The following is a 19,471-nucleotide window of genomic DNA, read 5'->3' on the forward strand; positions in this document are numbered from 1 at the left end:
TAGCATAGCAGCCGTAACAAGTCATAACAAGCTTCCCTGCTCTGATTGGGTTTAAGCTTGTTGATAAGTCACTTTGCACGATTAATATTATTTTAGAGGCAATGCCAATAAATGATATATTTCTCATTAAATGAAAGTTTCCACCCTGAAAAGCAGCAACAGGAAGTGTTGATCGTGCCACACTTTGAGCAGCAAGTCATCAAAAGCTAATTGACACATTGTTTTATGTAAAGATTCATGCACGTCACATGTTTTAAATGCAGAAATCTAAACACATAAAGTGTCTGTTTGTATGTAAATCTTTACAGGTGTCATGAAGTGTTTTGTTCTCTGATGTCTGAAGTGATTTCTTGTGTTTTCAGCTCTTCAGCATGTGTTTCTTTTCCCTTCAGACTGACACGAAAACCTAAACGTGGAGGTTTGAACATCACATATTCATGACGGTCCAATCAACACGCAGCCTGCAAAGCTCCAGCGGTCTCATGCTGATGGGCTTCATGCCTCTGCTGCAGACGTGAGGTGAAAGGTGTGATGAAACACACGTGCAAACACACACTGACATGTCTCCACCTGAGAAAAACCTCAACAGTGAACCTGCTCTCCGCTGCATCTCAATGTGATGGATCATGATATAATCCATACGCTCAGGGCTCAATCCTGCATGTAAACATAGAGGTGATACATGACTGACAGCAGAGTGGACAAAATCACTAAATAGTTCCCTCCAGAGACACAACGATGAAGCTTCAGAAACCATGGAAACAATGTTTTTCTGAGGATGATTAGGGCTGTATATGAAGTCGACGCAGGTCCCATGACATCACCCTTTGGTTTTGACATTTTGGCTGCAGTCATCTTGTTTGTTTGTTTGTTTTTAAAGTAACCATTTTGAACAACAGGTTGGATAAACACGAGTTACATGACTTAACTGGGCAAAGAGCTAGCTGCACCCACCTGCCAATCAAAGCAGCCATGCCCCAATTATAAGTTCAAGCCCTAATATATTGAAATGAGATGAGTTACAAACAAAAAGAATTCCCTGTAAAGTCCTTATAAATGAGAAGATGTTATAAACACCTAAAATGTTTAAGTACCAGGATGTAAACATGTTTAATTCTACTGTAAAGTTGAACATTTTAACATGGGGCTCTATGGGGACTGCCTCACTTTTGGAGCCGGCCTCTAGTGGCCACTCGAGGAACTGCAGCTTTTTACACTTTTGCACTAGCTTCATTTTTCTGCCCTGCGGGTTGCTGCTTAATTGATCAATATGTTAGGCGTAAATTGATCGACTAGACGCTCTGTTTACAGTTAATTAGGGACGCCTAATGAATAAAAAAGTCAATGTATGCTAGCACAGAAAATCCCTGCTAGACGACCACGACACTTCACATTAAGAAAACAAGCATGAAACCTTATTAGTTAAAAGCAAAACTCCCAGTGTTCATTTTGGCAGCTATTTTGGGTTTAGACTTAAAAACATTTATTAGTTTTAGTCACAAACTCAAAACATTTTATTCCAGTTTTACTCAAAAGTCTCATTTTAGTTAAAACGTTCTCTCCATTTAAACTCATTCATTCAGCCTGATACACGTTCAGTCTGCTGTAAAGTCCTTTAACCCGTCCTCACATGAATTGTTTCCTGACGATGTTCTCCACGGGTAATATCGATCCTCAGCTGAGGTAATATGGAAACTTCTGGAACGTAACGTTGCGCATGTAAAGCCACAGAATGAAGCCGTGATGTTACAGTAGCACATGCAGCACATTCCTCTCTTGCCTTATCGCAGCAGCCGTGTTTGTTTTTACCGTTAAGCCTTTTTTTATATTCATCATCACTTTAGCAACTAAGCTGGTAAAATGCCGCTTAGAGCGTACGAGTGGGCTGTAACTGTGACACGTAGAAAACCCAATTTTACCTTTTATTAAACAAAAGACGATCAAAGTACTGAAACAAAAGGCAATAAAATAACTTGAAAACCAAACGATGACGGTCAGCAGAAAATACTCAACGCACTAACCCTCTTTTGTTCTGCTCCCGCCTGAATGATAGAAACAATGACAAACCCCGCCCCCGTATCCATAACTAATGCTAATTAAGCCTTTAAAGTAATGAAACGTAACAAATAATCAACACGTAAAGTAAAACATGCATCATGGCACCTACAATCACATTTTTGTGCTGAAGAAGCATCAAATGATGCGTCAAACGCCCCTTTTTCTGCGAGCACATTTTAGTCTCGTCTCGGTAACGAAAACAAAAAATACGTGTCGTCAGAGTTTTTATCATCATCGATCTATTTTAAGCTCGTCAACGTCTCGTCTTCATGATGGAACAAGAGTCGCTGACGAACATTTTTCACCATCATTTTCGTTAACAGATTAACACTGAAAAGTCCTAAAAGTGGAATCAGCTAGCTTAGCTTCTGTTGTTGAGTTTAGCTAGCGTGTATTCCTTTATGAGTATTTAACTGCTGCCTTGATATGTCATGTACAAAAGATTCACAAGAGTTAACAAGAAGTCACTTCAACAAAATGGATATTTTTATTTACAGACAAACAGGTGCTTGATTTAAGTCTAGCTGTAGCTAACGAGCTAGCTTAGCTGGACTTTGCTCCCTTTAATAGGAAGTATGAAATTTGTCGTTCTGTAGTGGCTGCAATTAAAAAGTCAGTTTTTTAAGGTATTAAAATAAGTGATAGTTTCATTTAGATTCTGACGTTTATGTTTGATTAATTATCAGGTCATTTAAAGGTTATTTTTTACAGCCTCTCAGACGAGTGAGACATTACAATCCCATTTTAACATCAGGGCTGAAGCTTCATTAAACTGCAGGTATTGATGCTTCATGGTAGGTTATCAATTAAGGATCAGTGGCACAAATTACCTAACAGTGGGTTTTAGACTGCCTATAAACACACAGAGCTGTCTGACTCTGCAGTGTGTGTGTGTGTGCGTGTGTGTGTGTGTGAGCATGTCACAGCAGGGGGTGATGGGAGATTCAAAGGTGAGGGCTGCAGGTCTCATTATGTGAACACACACACGGTGAGCTGTGTGTTAATCAGCGCGGTGGACGTGAAGCTTTGACCTTCTGTAGTCAAACCACCTGCTGCTGCTGGAAACCCAGCTGTCAGTCTGACACACACAGTATGGTAACACAATGTTTATGCACACACACACACACACACACACACACACACACACTCACATAACATGCAACAAGCCTTTTTAAAGAACAACGACCAAATCATATTTCCTCCCTCTGTAGGTCCAGAAATTCTTGGATAAATTAGAAGTAAACAGACGCCCACATTGAATCGTGACATTTTATAACATTTTTCAAAATGAGGCGAAACCCGAACCATCTGTCACAAATCTGATTAAAGTTTATTGAAGGACTATTTAGTCTATAATTTGTCTTAAAGGAAAACTGCTGATTTCAGGTTTTGGGGAGCAACACTAAAATGTAAAACAAGCTTCATTAAAGCTCTTAGTCTCTTCATACAAAGAAAATTATCTGACTTCTCTTGATAATAATGTTTTCTATTCTCTCCTTCGTTATATTGCTGCTTTTATTTCCTTCTATAGCTTCAGTTCCGAGCAGATGGTTGCCATAGTTCTACCCAAAATAATTCAGCTTTAAATTAATCCCAAGATGAAACCTACAGGGCTGAGAAATTAAGACAATTTAAAAATGCCCATAACTGCAGTTCTTCTTGTGGCCACTAGAGGTTGGCTCCAAGAGTGAGTCAATACCCATTAGGCTCCATGTTAAAATGTCAAACATTACAGCAGAATTGGATGTGTTCAAAACGGTTTGGTATAGCTCATTTCTCTGTTCAAGACAACTGTACAGGGAGTGAATTTATGTCATTCAGCTCTTTAATATCTATTAAAAGGAATATAAAGTGAAAACTAGCTTGTGACATAGCCACAGTTAGACTTAGCCTAAACTTAATTTTCCAGAGCTGTTGTTTGTAAATCCAGTTTGATTGTTTCTTTTCCCACATTACAACACCAGACATCTGTGAAATATTTATATGGAGGAATGATAGTTAAACTGCTGCTAAAGCTAACGAGCTAAGTTAAGGCACTTCAATGCTGACTCCAACAGTCTTGATGGAGCCCCATGTTAGAAACTTTACAGCAGAATTAGATGTTTAAAGCCTGGTACTGTTTTGGTCTCTATAGCTGACAACTGTACGGGGGTGCATGTTTATGTGAATCAACTGTATAAATGAAGCTAATAACCAAATCAACAGTAACTGCATGCTAGCTGTGTAAGAGAGCAATATCAAATGAAGCTAGCTGATTAGAGAGACAGCTAGGCTAAGCTAAACCTTTAAAAGTTAATCAACTTTTACTAGTTGTTGTCTGTAAAGGGAAAATATCAATCTTCATCAACAGGCATGTTTAGTTGCTGTTTCTACATAACAAACACGGATGAGATTGTTTGTTAAAAACCACCACTTAAGCATGTACAGGACAGAATCTGCAAAGAGATAAGAGGTTCGGCTTTGTCCACAGGGGGCGCCAAAATCAACACAAACCTTCAGTTACTCACAGCAGCTTTAAGCAAACAGTCAACCGCAGAAATACACATGTTCACAGCCTGGTACAAAAATGGTCTCTATATCTCATTTTATGGGTTATGACAACTGTTCGGTGGTAAATTATAATATAACTCATCCACATAGATTAAAGTGGTGCATAATTAGGGGCGTGGCCTCTTTGAGTGACAGGTGGATGCTGCTAGCTGTCTGCTCAGTGCTACCTCAGCTAATTCAAGTCATTGATCTTGACCTTTGGGTATCCACCCTCTTCCAAATATGGTCACTTCCTGAAACCAGTGGGTAATGTCATGGTGGCTTCGTCCACAGCCTATCGTTCATCTTCTCTCCGTCTGCTCCTGGGAAATATTCAAATGTCAATCTACAAAAAGCAGTGAACGTCTTCGAGGCTCCTTCATTGGTTGTGATTCAGTGAGTTCATGGAGTCATCATTAATCAGAGTTACTGACTGTGTGGGCGGTCGCTGAGTTATATCAGCCTCTGGATGATTGACAGCTGGCTCAGGCAGACATGGACACAGTGAAGACTTTCACCTCAGCTGTGTGTGCGTGTGTGTGTGTGTGTGTCTGTGGCAGCTTTCTGACAGAGTGCTGAATCTACACCTGGATGATTAATACACCTGGAAAGAGAAACACGCACACACAAAGAGATGTGTTTTTGTCACTGTGTTTGTGTGTGTGTGTGTGCGTTTGTGTGTGTGTCATGTTTTGGAGGGAAAAAGGATTGTGTGTGCCAAATGTGTGGTCGTGTGTTGGACTCTCTCATGTTAAACCTAATGTGAATTGACACGTGAAAATACCCACAATCCCCTAGGACAGGTCTCTGAGCCCTGTGCTGAGACGATTACTAGCTGCCAGCACACACACACAGACACACACACACACACACACACATTTTGTACCCTACTTCCTCCTAAGAAAAGAAAGGAAGAAATCACATCTCGTCCTCAGCTGGGGCTGGATCCTGTTTTACCACAATGCATTGCATGAAAGAAATGTGGAATCTGTAGGCGCACGATTGGATGTTAGTACAGGAAGTGTTCTGGTTTCTGTTTGTTGTGTGTGTGTCCAAATACTTTGACCAATCACGTGTCAGCAGGCTGAATTGCAGAACGCAATCCGGCGTAACGACATCCCGGCTCCCATCAGTGTCACCTGACAACGATTTAGCTTCTTATTGATCTCTGTAAACGAACATCTGCCGCGAGTTCAGCTAACAATCTGTCCCAGATCAAAATCTGCTTGACGCCGTTCAGCGTTTGGGTTTCCCTGACTTCCTTGAATGCATCAGAAACGATGGATCTGACCTCCGTTCAACACACGTCTCATTTTAAAGTCGTTTTGAGACCTGACCAGGCTCCACTCTGACTTGTTATGGGGATGGAATGAACCAAGAGACTCACTCTGATCTGAACACACGGTCGCTTCTCGAGCTGCTAACTGGACTGTAAACAATGCAGCGCACGGAGGAGGAAGTCTGGGCTGGAAGTCGTTTAGCACTAACCGCTGGCTGAACCAGAAAGCCTGAAAAGTTCGCAGACGACAGCCGATGGGTTCAGAGATTGTTTCCTGGGCGATGTGCGACCATGATTTAGGGGCGGGGCTTCTGAAGGGGCTTTGATGAACTCTCCCCAGAGTGGCATTTGTGACCTTTATAATCTTTGCTTCTCTTTGTCATGTTGAACTGTCCGTTCAAATGTATTGAAATGTCATGACGACCAGCACGGACACTGTGACGGTTTAAACCTTCAGTTTGTGTGTTTGGATTCGGTAAACAGCAGATTTGCAGCAGACGTGATTCAGACCCTGAAACCGCAAAAGTTCGACACTGAATGTCATCAGTCTCTCCAGCTGTAACATCACACTGAGGAGTTCTGGGGAACTTTCTCTGAATAATGAAATTTCATCGTGTCAGAGAGTCGGTGAAGCAGCGACTGAGTGAGAGCTTCATGCTTCAACTGCATTTAAATAACATCAGCAGCCGCAGAGATCCACCGACAGCCACGGAGACAATTCCTGTTCCAATGAAGTTTAAACCTCAGACTGAAAAAACAACAGCCAAGTACTTTACTGAGTCTCTCCTCCTCCTCCTCCTCCTCCTCCTCCTCTTTGTTCTGTTCCACACAGACTGAAGGATGAACGATGGGTCATTGATACAAGGATGGAGGAATCGATAAGAGGAGGAGAGAGGCTGAAACTAGGCCACCCATCTGTTCAGACTCGACCATTTATCTGCAGGAAGTCAGATTATTAATCTGGACAGAAAGAGAGGAGGAGGAGGAGGAGGAGGGGGAGGAATTAGGAACTGGAAATTCGGAAATGAGAAAATGATGGTGTAATGATGGAGCAGGGAAGACAAGGAGGTAAGGAAGAGATTGAAATGATTAGGCCACAAGAAGGTAGAGAAGGAAAGGAGGCCAAGAGGAGACGTATTAAAATGAGAAAGGAAGGAAGGAAGGAAACGAAAATATGAGGAGATAGGAATGGAGAGGATGGAGGCTGAACAAAGGAAACAAAGGAGACAGTTTAAATAGAAATGAGGAAGTAGGGGATGAAGTGAGGAATTAAGGGGTTAGTAAAGGAAAGAGGAAGGGAGGAGGGTCATATGAGGTAAGGTGGCAGTCGAAAGGAAATTTAAAAGGAAATAAGGAAGCAAAGAACAAGGAAATTATAGGAGGAAACCAAGGGGACAAGTGGAGGTGAAGAATGAAACAAAGAAAAGAGGAGCAGTGAAGACGGGAAACTAGGAGGCAGGTTAGGAAACTAGGAAAGGAGGACACATGGAAGGAAAGGAGAGGACATAGAGGATGTTTGAATATTAGGTAAGGAAACAAGAAAGGTGATAAGAGATGGAGGAAAGCAGGAGGAAGAAAGACAGAGAAGCAGTTGGCAGGTAAGGAAAGAAGGAAAGCAGAAATAAGGATGTGGGAAAGGAAAGGAGGAGAACAGGAAGAAGGAGAGATTATTAGGATTTGGGGAGTCTCAAAAGGAAGTGAAGAATTAGAAAAGGAAACGATGAGCCACATAAGGAAGGGAGGAAGTAAGGTGGTAAGTGAGGAAATGAGGGAGAAAGGAAAAAAGCAGAAGGAAGGTAAGAAAGAAGGGAAGAGGCTGATGTACAGAAGAGAAAAGGAGGAAGAGAGGAGGTAAGGAAGGATACACAGATAGGAGTGGATACAGAAGGAAACAAGGACGTAAGAAGAAAGGCAAGAAAGGAAGTGGAGAAGGGAAGGGAGAGGAATAAAGGAAGGAAGTAAGAAAGGAAAAAAGAAAGGAGTGATCAAGAAAAGGAGGAAGTGAGAAACAAAAGTGGGGGTAGGGAAGGAGACAAGGAGGTATGCAGGCAGGAAGGGAACACTTAAATCTGAGCTGTATACAGGAAGCTGTTTGTGTTGATGGACAGAAGCACACCGCCCCCCGGTGGCTGCTGGCAGAGCTGCAGACATGTTACCTCAGACAAACAGACTCCGCCCTCACTGTCTTCCTTCACACACACACACACACACACACACACACACTCGAGCACGCGCCCTTTTCATCATAAACTTTATATAAAAGCTCCACCTCGTTACGCTGATGGAGTTAATACACAATATCCTGTTTCCCTCTCGCTCTCCTGATGAGAATAAATGAGTCCCTCGCCTCAAATGAGAAGGTAATGGAATATTGAATAAATGATGTTTCCTCTCCACAGACTCCAGCTCCTGTGTGTGCGTGTGTGCGTGTGCGTGTGCGTGTGTGTGTGTGTGCGTGTGTGTGTGTTTGTGTGTGTGTGTGTGTGTGTGTTTAAAGTACAGGGTTAAAGGATTTCTCCGCTTTTTCAAAGTCTGTTTTCGTCTCCTTTTTTCACAGGAAGTGATATTTGTATAAACACTGATACATGTGAAAAAATGAGGACGAAGGTTTAAAGAAAAAAAAAGATTATTTTGCTTTTAGCCGACGTTTGAATGTGACGTTCCTCATCTCTCTTAATCTTCAAACCTGGATGCCTTCCTCTTGCGTGATGTATGAATGAGTCTACACAAATCGTTATTGCTAACTAGACCATTTCATTTTGAAAGTCTATGTGGACGTTGCTAAGTTATTACCATGCTTTATTTGGGAAGTCCAACCTGATGTTGCATATTTAGCATAGCTAACTTTACAGCTTTATTTTGAAAGCCAAAGCAGAAGTTGCTTATTTATTATTGTTAACTCGACCGCTTTACTTTGTAAGTCTAACTGGACATTTCTGTTTTTTCATAGCAACTCAGCCGGGCTTTGCTAACTTGAGTGCTTTATTTTGAAAGTCTGACTAGACATCACATTTATTACAGCATATTGGACCGCTTTATTTTGAAAACCCAACAGGACTCTGCAGAACTACATGGCTGACCTAAGTCTATTCATAGTTTCTAATTGACCTGTTTCATTTGAAATGCTAACCAACACATTTATCATCTTTAACTTGACAGCTCTATTTTTAAAGTGTAACCAGACATTGCATATATACTTACATCAATGCTAACTGTAGCGCTTTGATTTGAAAGTGTGACCTCATGTTGCATATTTTAACTGCTAACTTGACCGCACGTCCAACCAGACTTTAGCTCTTTATTTTGAAAGTCTAACCTGATAATGCTTGTTTATAGTTTCAAATGTAACTGCTTTATTTTGAAAGGCTAACCAAACTTTACTTATATGTCAGTTAACCATTTAGATTATAAGTTGTAACCTCACGTTGCATATCATCGTGGCTCACCTGACACCTTTTTTGACAGTCCAACCAGACGCTTTATTTTGAAAGTCATATTTAATGTTGGATAAACAACACGGTGTGTGTTTATAAAGATTTCGGCCGTGCCTCTTTGACGTGTCTTTAATAGCTTTTGGACAAAAATAATGCTGAAGAGTCGACGACGCATCACACATGAGCTGTCAGTCGATGTCCTCAGACACCTGAGCTGCAGCAGGTAGAAGAAATTGTCCGGTACAACAAATCACATAATCAATAGTTCGTAGAAGAATCGAGGCTTATTAGCAGATAATGAAACACGCTGATTGGTCGCCGTCTGTCTGCTGCTGCTCAAAGATAGATAAAATGGTGAATTCCTGCAGGAGCCAATTATATTTAATCACACACACACACGCACACACACACACACACACACACACGGAGTACATCTCTTTACAGGGGGGGAAGTGACACCTAATGTATAAAAATACCCCAGTTAGAAGCCTTCATTGTTATTGTTTATGGGATCTATAAGATCACCAGACTTCATCTTCAATATTTGATCTGCTGTTTTTTGTTGTTGTCACAGTTTTATTCAGAACAACAGTAAAACACGAGAGCCGCTCCGAGAAGGCTTTTAAGAACTTCAATGTTTCATCAGCGTGTTTGTTTTGGTGCGTCTGAAAGCAGAACCATGTCAGATAAAGTGCGTTCCTTTTACAGAAGGCTGGATTACACGATGTCGTATTAGGGCCAGTGTCGGTTTAAAGAACTCGTGGAGCTGCAGAGATGGACGGTTTGTTTAAAGACAAAAACTAAAGTTATAATTTTACTGGACAAACCTGCGACATTCTCTGGGATAAAAACATTTACGGGAAAAATTTAAGTCTCAAATTGTAAAGTCACGAATGTTTTATTCACGACTTCACTCTCATGTAATTATTCTCACAAATGATCTGTATATTTAGAAAATATTTGAGTTTTTATCTCACAAATTTGCTACTTTAATCCCAAAGAATATAAACTTTTTGTAAATTTCAGACTTTTCTCGCAGGTTTACGACTCTTTACTTTGGGGGAATGTTTTGTTTTCACGTACATTTACAACGTCAAGAATACAGAGAATATTCTTTGTGTTGTCTCGTAAATTGACGGAACTTTAATCAAGAAAATTTAGAATTCTTTCTTTTGTAATATTTTCCTCCTTCTTGCAAATTTGCCTCTTTAATCCCAAAGACACATTTGTTGTCTTCTTAATTTGAGACTTTAAGCACGTTTATGACGTCATCATTTGGGGATTGTTTCAGTTATTGTTTCACGTACACTGCTGAGTTTTTCTCGTAGATTTACAACGGTAATAATACAGAGAATATTCTTTGTTTTGTCTCTTAAATTGACGTAAATTGAATCAAAAAACGTTAGATATTTTCCTTTTCTAATATTTCCCCCTTCTAGCAAATCTGCCTCTTTAATCCCAAAGAATAAGAACTTTTTGTCTCAGAAATTTAAGACTTTTCTCACAGGTTTATGACTCTGACTGTTTGAGTTTTTGTCTTGTAAATTTACAACTTTAATCTCAGAGAATATTTCAGGTTTTATTCTTGTAAATTGACGACTTTAATCTAGAAAATTAAGTTACTGTAAGTGAATCTTAAAAGACTGTTGCAGACCTCAGTTTGCTGGCAATACACAATTGTGTGTGTGTGTGTGTGTGTGTGTGTGTGTGTGTGTGCGTGCGTGCGTGCGTGCGTGCGTGTGTGAGACATATGAACTCAGGCTTGAGTGGAAATATGAAACAATAGCGACCAATCCCATCTGTGAAATGAAACACACACACACACACACACCCGGCAGAGTTCATTACATTGATGGATCTGCTCTGTGATTGGTTACGACGAGTCAACTGGAGGATCTGATTGGCTGAGAGAAACGGAAATAATTGATGGACTGAGCAGAAGAAGAATCTCAGTTAGTCTCTAATGTTCCTCGCGGCTCCTCGTTTCAGTTTGACCTTCTTAATTAGATTGATGCTAACACGCTAAAGAGTTCCTCCTAGATCAATCACATGACCCAGATAATAAAAGGGGCGGGGCTAATTGATGTTTAGTAACAGCACAAACAGGAAGACATGCTAATGAGGCTGGTTTTTGACTTTTTTGAGACTCTAATTAGTTACAGAGTCTGTCTGTCAGTCTGTCTGTCACCTGCATGTCTTCTTAACGAGCCTCATTAGCAATAAATAAAAGATGCTAATTGGTCAAACCCTCCAGCAGTCATTTGATTGGACGCTGCCTTTTGCAGCTCAAAGAATTCTGTGAATTCTGCTGGAAGAAGACAAAGTGGTGAATTCCTGCAGGAGCCAATTATATTTAATCACACACACACACACACACACACACACTTTCACACTAACTATATTTACAGGACAGACAATGTGACTGAGACATGCAAGATTCTCCCTCTTATATGCTGTAAGAGTGTCAGAGACTCGTGTTAATTAATGAGCGTACAAATGTTCCCAGCCAGATAAAGTCTCCTTAAAAACTTTTAAAAACTCATCCATACATGCTGTAGTGAGCATGTTTGATTACCTGTGAAGAAGTTTGTGACTCATTTTTCACTTTGAAGCTTTGGTGAAAAGGTGAAATATTCTGTGTATGACTCCCACACTGTAATTCTTACAGTCTATTTTTAACAGCGAGCAGCCTGTACTGTAGATTTCGGACGGCGAAATAAAAAGCAAGAAATTATTCTAGAAAATGCAACAAAGATGCTTTAAAAAAATATGTTTCATTTTCTGCAGGAGCCCCATCTGTCCACAGAGCTGTCAATCATGAGGCCACACCCCCTTTTTATAGCATCAAATAACTAATTAAAAGTAAATTAAAAAATGAACACGTGGACATAAATCAGCATGATAAGAACTAACTATAATGACAAAAACCATGTTTGAGAAAAATGTATTTGACGTGTATTTTGATTTTATAGTTTGACTCATGTCCCATCTGTTAACATGGAGGAGGCGGGCTTTATGAGCTATACTGCAGCCAGTCAGCAGGGGGCGATAGAGAGGGTTTGGCTCCACTTTTAGGGAGCTGTCATGTCGGCCATCTTTTAAAACAGTCTGTGGTTGATGATGCGTCAATATTATGTTCCCAACTTGTTTCTGCTGCCCCCATGTGGCCAATAAGATCAGTTATTGCACATTTAAACCCGTCTGTCTCTCTGCCTGTCGCACCATTTTGTTCTGTCTCTCTCCCTTTTTTTCAGATTTCTCTCTTCAGCAAATCATTTTATTTTGTCTTCACCTTGACAAGTGAGTTTCTCGGCGGCTTCCACATTAACCTGCTCAGCTCCACATCCCCCGTGTGTGTGTGTGTGTGTGTGTGTGTGTGTGTGCGTGTGTGTGTGTGTTTGTGTGTGTGTTTGTTTGTATGTGTTTGTGTGGTGGGCTCCTCTGATTATCAGCCACAATTGCGTCTCGACAGAAAGGGACAGAAGAGGTAGGTGGAAGCTATCAGGAGGGAACCATTGATATGCTAATATGCCGCACACACACACACACACACACACGGTGACAGCAGGGGAATAGAGGGTTTCGTATTCCGTCTCTCAGCCCTTTTATTACCACACAGGACTGAACCTTCTCATTAGAGACACGGAGGAGACTTTAAACTCGTGTCTTATTCGCTGTGTCGAACATCCTGATGACTTCTGATGACATTTCCATTTCTCTGAACGCTTTTTATTTTGTGAGATGTTTCTTCGGCTTTTATCATCTCCGCTTTGATATTTTTATCTTTTTTAGATTTGTCCATTTTTCCTCATATTTCTGTCAGTTTTAGAGTCCAGTTTGACGACTTGATGTTAGAGTCGTAAGTCTGATGTTTTGAGATAGTTTATCATCTCCTTTTTAAGACACTTTTTTAGTTTGATATTTAAGCAATGTCACATGAGAGGGCGTGACGTGGCACGAGGCATGAGGGCGCAGATAATCACAGCTGGTATTTCTGACAGTTTTAGACTTAAAGTAATCATCTCAAAGATTTTTATGTAAATAAATGTCTGTTAAGTCTCTATCTATCGCCAAATGAGGTAACACAATGTAGTTTGAGTCTATGGCCCACTGATGAAAGCCTTTGCATTTGCAGTATTACAGACTGGGTGTCTGTGGCGACCTCAAGCAGCGCCCAGTTAGTGACGTGTTTTCCATCAGCCAGCAGTGGTTGGTCTGCCAGAGAGGGTAGGCGGAGCTAAGCGGCTGCTTTTCCGCTCTCTGCAAGTGTTGCGAGTAAACAGTAATCTACTATGGCTGAACAAACAAAGAAAAGATGGATGACTACAGATACAACTTCAACAAGAAGTGAAAATCCAAAGAAGAAGAAACAAACTCGACGCTCAGATGAAGCAAACAGTCTGAAAAGGAAAGCGACCGTCAGCCAGGAAAATCAAGAGTTACAACCGGAGCCGACCGTGGACGTCACACATGCAGCATCTTCACCTTTTGTTTGTCGTTCAGCTTCAGAGTGAGTCAACGAGTCACAACAGGTGGTTATGTAAATAAGGGTGTGTCCCTGATGCGTCTGTCACAGGGCTCCATAGCTCAGGGGTTAGAGCACTGGTCTTGTAAACCAGGGGTCGCGAGTTCAATTCTCGCTGGGGCCTTCAAACATTTTCAGTGTTTGCTCCCGTAAGGTCAAAGGTCATCAATACATGAGCACTTACTGTAAACACGTTAAACCTGAAATACTTGATCGTGTTTGACACGTAGGAACTACAGCAGCAAGGTGTGACGTCTTTAAAGTGCTTAAAATCTGAATGAAGTTTGGTGCGGAGGTCAGAAGAGGTCAGAAGAGGTGGTTTATTGGTTTGGTTTGTTTTGGAGGCAGATATTTACACCATGTGACTGAAGCGGGAAAAAAACACAAGCGGCGCCCAGTTAGTGACGCGTTTTCCATCAGCCAGCAGTGGTTGGTCTGCCAGAGAGGGTAGGCGGAGCTAAGCGGCTGCTTTTGCTCTCTCTGCAAGTGTTGCGAGTAAAAAGAAACAAACTCGACGCTCAGATGAAGCAAACTGTCTGAAAAGGAAAATCAAGAGTTACAACCGGAGCCAACCGTGGACGTCACACATGCAGCACTGTGTGGATATCTGGGAAATGTGCTCCTGTAATTACCGTTTATCGCCACAGGTGGCGCCAAAGAGAACGAAACTGAGATCTTCCAGATTATCACTTTAAGTTAAGTAATCATCTGTAACTGATAAAACTGTCAGTGTCCGTTTTTGAGTCTTTAGTTAATTTTTTTGCCGTTTCAGAGCTCCTCTCAAAGACTCTTCTTCTTCTTCTGTTTTTATTAAAGCTGTGTGCTGTTTCTCTTTATGCTCAAGGGCACAGAGGCAGCCGGTTTCCAACCTGTTGCTGTGGTAACTGGGACAGGTCTGTTGCATGGTAACCCCGGAGAGAGAGAGAGAGAGAGACTGTCATTCACCTCTCTCTCTCTCTGTCTCTTTCCTCTCATTCATGTCAGTTCAGGTTTCTGAGCCTGACAGGATTATAACCTGACATGAAACTCTGAACACACACACACACACACACACACACACACACACACACACACACACACACACAGCGAGAGAGAGAGAGACAGTGACATTGAGAGAAAATAGAATTGAAGGCTGCAGAGTCACAGTACAAATCAGAAGCTATTTACCCTGGAGCACACAAACACACACTCTCTGAAACACACACAGACACACACACACAGATAATAAAGCTAACACACACACCAGCAGCTCCCTGTAGTTTGGATTACTCGTATGTGAGGATTGAGCAGCACAGTAAACATGCACGAGGCGTTCACACTCTAAATAAACCTTTTTAAACCTGGTTACAGGTCTGCACACACACACACACACACACACATGCACACACACACACACACGCACACATGCACACACACACACAGAATCAGCTCTCCCTGCTGAGACGGAGCTGTGATAACCAGGACTCCAGCTACAACAGTTTTAAATTCTGTCAACAATCTGCTCCACATTATGAACCAGCTGTTACATTAAGAGAAATCAATCTTCTCTCTGATTGGCTCGTCTGCTGTTGTAGCTCACACTGAGACAATAGTCTGTTTTATAACGACCTTTAATAAAGGCACAAACATGGAAGCACCAGGAAAGGTCCACAGGGGTCTAAAGTGCCTACATATACCAGGATGCATTGCGTACAAGCCTCAGTCTGAATTTCTTCAGCTGTACGTTCACTAGCAAGGACCACACCGTCAACAGCATTAAGTATTTATTAATAACCAATGATTCTGATGGTGCTTGGAGCTGTCACACCTCTCGGCGATGTGGGGAAGCTTCACTGCTGAATGTGAGTGCTCACGAGGAGGAGAGGGGCAGGTTCAGGTGTGAAACTTTGCTGTAGAGCATCAACCAATATTCTGTTAAATACGTCCCTGTATGTACATTTGCAATGCATTTAAAATGTAATTATATTTTGTGATGCCATTTTCTCTGTTTGTAATGTTATTAGGAAAAACTTCAGCGAGGTCAGAGGCTAGAAATCCAAGATGGAGTCGTCTGTAGTTCTTCCAGGCCACAGGCTAGAAACTGAACTACAAATACCAGCGCTGGCTACACATTCCAAGAACGTCTGCAACATCTGCAGGTATTTTTCACAGTATCTCAATCAGAGTTAATGATCTGCCTGAACTGTCCACTTTAACGTGTCCAAGGAGGATGTAGATGAGCTGAAGTTATTCATCAATCAGCGTGTTAGGATACTGAATGAAAACATTTCCATCACTTTATCCTAAATTATTCTGCCTTTACACTTTCCCCCCAAACAATGGTCCTAAAAGGTATTTTTCTGCGTGAATCATTTTGTTGCTGGTTGAATCTCCTCTCTAACTCGAACACCGTCCTGTCCCGCTGCAGTGAAGTCAGTTCCACGTTGAAGTCTCTTTGTCTTCACTCCGCACAGTTGAAAGTACAAACGCAGAGACAGACAGTTATTGTACCTCTGTAATTGCTCACACAGGCTCCGGCTGACACTCACACAGCAGTGAAGTCAGCACTGTGCCTCTGGCTGCAGATAGAAACCTTAATCATCCATCAACTGTGACTGCTGACATAATTATTACACAACACACTCACAGAGTCTGTCGGCGCCCAGTGTCTCCACTCCTCCGAGGAAACAGACAATTTACTCTCAACGTTTCCATTTAACTCTCTCCTCTCTCTCTCTCTCTCTCTCTCTCTCTCTCTCTCTCTCTCTCTCTCTCTCCCTCGTCTGCGGTTTGCTTTGAAAAAACAACAGGGCAACAAACTAAGACAAAGCTCTTGTAAAAAGGTTGTGGAGGAAGTATTCAGACCACACTGTCGAAAAAGTCCTGCATTAAAAATGTGAGTATAAAAATGCTGATATTCAACAGCTGTCATGTCATGTGACCTAGTGTCCTCGAATCAATGTCAGATGTTAACACTCACTTGGACAAATAAGACACACCTCATTACATTGCTGCTAATATTTTATATTAATATTTTTATGTAAAATTTTATAGGTTTTTTTGGGGGGGTGTTGGTTTAGCTCAGCTGGTAGAGCAGGCGGCCATATGCAGAGGCTACGGTCCTCGACGCACTGATCACAGGCTCGACTCCCGGCCTGCCGGGTCAACCCCCACCCTCTACTCCCCACATGCCCTGCCTCACTTCAGCTGTCCTGTCTAATAAAGGCAAAAAAGCCCAAAAAAATCTTTAAAAAAACAAAACATATTTGGGTTTTTAAAAAAAATTTCCAACGGACATGCACTGTCATGATCTCCAGTGCAGCCGCCGCCCTCACAACAATCAACGTTACCATAGGCTGGCAGCTACTGCACCATTAGCAGGATTGCAAACTCGACATAAAAGCAGAACTCATGGCGATGAAATGTCATGGGGGGGATACGTCCACTTCCGATACACAGTCTGTGATAACAAACTCAAACAGAAGCCTTTTCACGTCTCCATCCAACTCCTGACACACCTACATTTACGTCTCCATAAACGTGACACTAGTTTATCGAGCATGTTAAGCACATTAACCTAGCAAACAGATAAAATCACGTCCATCTCTTTCTGAAACAAACTTCTCTTCAGTTTCTGAGTCCGTGCCGGAGCTCATCACAAAGACAGAATAAAGATTATGCAGATATCACTCAGGCTGGGCCGCGATGAGTCGGCTGAAACCGAACAACACGGAGCGAACAGCAGAGAGCGATCCAGACCGAAGCTGCTGGCAGCTGCAGAAACGCCGCTCGCCATCAGAGGAGGAAGTTTGTGTAAATCAGCTTAAACAGACTTTGGCTTCATGCATCATTAATGTGAGGCGCTGCAGTGGAAACTGCTGACAATCCAGAGAGCTGTGGACATGTGTGACTGACTGACGGCTGCACATGCGTTAGAATCACTCGTGTGTTTAACTTACTGCAGCGTTAAGTGTCTATATGCAGAGGAGGGCGTTATATTACACTTGTGCTTGTACTTTCCAACTTGACTTTAACAGAGCGTTTCTACACTGCGGCACTGTTTCCTTTACTTCAGCAAAAGATCTAAGTACTTCCTCCACCCATACAGCTGATTTATTCTACAACAACAAACCCATAAGGAGTTTTAAATATGCACTTTACGGGGAAACGAAGTAAAATCAGGCTGTAGTGTCCCTGCAACGCAGCATTAAACGTGGTTCCTACAGGCAGTAAACCCGTTTGTTGATTCTGCTTTTGTTTTGCAATTTCTGGATTTGGAAAGAAACTGGACATCAAACTCTTTAAATACAGAGTAACATTGTTCGGCTAAATATATGAGTGGGTATTACACTACTTCAGGGTGCATGAAGAAGGGAAACACTTTATTTGTCCCAGTAGTGACAAAGCTTTGATTGGACAGTTGCTCTTTGAAGGAGTTAGCAAATGGCCACTTGATAGTTTCAGCTGTGAATGACTGAAATTAGAATTTGTATCTCTTCTATCCAAGTAAGTCGTCTCTGTCTCTCACAGGTGCAAAATCTGTTGTCCTTCTGGTACCAGGACCGAATCTTTAAACTCTGTGGCACACGAGAACATCAGACTATTTAAGCTTGGACTTATCATCTCTGCTCATGCTTTTACAGCATGCTAGCTACAAAACTGTGACACACACGACAATAGCATCCCAAAACATGTGTGCAGAAGATGTTGAGATACATGTTACATCGTTTGTTCTTAAACCAGATTAAAAAACCACATAAATTCAGCAGAGCAAGGCCAAGGCTGCTGCTGCTCGTGTGCAATGCATCCTGGTACATGTAGGCCCTGCTGCTATGGCTACATGAGCAGGACAACTCAGCTCTCTCTGTCAGTATAGAATACACTGAGGAGTTTATTGCTTCAATCCACATAAAACAAACCTAAATCTCTCTTTAAGTTTTGTTTGGCAAACTCTTCTGTTTTTGTTTGCTGCAATTTCCTGTCAGTTTCTAAAGTGCATCATAAGCAGAACCTCGCGACGTGCATCCTCGCAAACACTGCAGCTGAAAGTCTGTACGGGCTGAATGGATTATGGTAATGTGTCAGAGGCCAGGTGCATGATGGGAATGGAGATGAGTTTGCCGGGGTTGGTTGGTTAGAAAACGAGGCAGATTATGGAAATATGATGGTCTGGATTTCAGATTTCCTCCAGAGCTCAAAGACTTAGAGAGTCTTATCTCACACAGATTAACTTTGTGTGGATGTCTGTCTCTCTGTCTCACTGTCAGCCCGTCTGTCTCTCTGACTTCTGCTGTCTTTTTTCTGTGCTTCAAAGGTGTGTCTGTCTCTGCCTGTCTGACTCTAAACTCATCACGTGTCAGCGGTTACCCTTCTCACTGCAAACAGCACGTAAAGACAAAAATGAATCGTGTCGACCTTTTCCAACTGTGAACCCGAAGCTATCAAACCAGTTCTGAGCCAGCTTACCTGCATGCCACTTTAATTAACTCGACTTGGATTTCAATAAGCCTTTAAAATGTCCAGGAAACAGCCGCTCTGCACACACACCGGCTAACGATGGATTTACGCTAATTACTTGGATGGAGAGTTTTCGTGTGTTTTTGTATTTTGCATAATGAGACGTGGAAACTGTCATAACAGCAGCTCTCAGGTCGAGAGAAACATCAC

General features: G+C 41.8%; 1 non-coding gene across 1 annotated transcript; it reads left to right on the top strand.

Moving 5' to 3' along the window:
- The first annotated feature begins 13,876 nt into the window (after positions 1-13,876).
- trnat-ugu (transfer RNA threonine (anticodon UGU)) lies at positions 13,877-13,949 on the top strand. Its single transcript has one exon. It is a non-coding gene; the product is annotated as a tRNA-Thr (tRNA).
- Positions 13,950-19,471: the final 5,522 nt, after the last annotated feature.

Source organism: Semicossyphus pulcher, unplaced genomic scaffold (genome assembly GCF_022749685.1).
Source record: "Semicossyphus pulcher isolate SPU_LCO1_2020_fin unplaced genomic scaffold, fSemPul1.0.p SCAF_20, whole genome shotgun sequence".
Classification (NCBI taxonomy): Eukaryota; Metazoa; Chordata; class Actinopteri; order Labriformes; family Labridae; genus Semicossyphus; species Semicossyphus pulcher.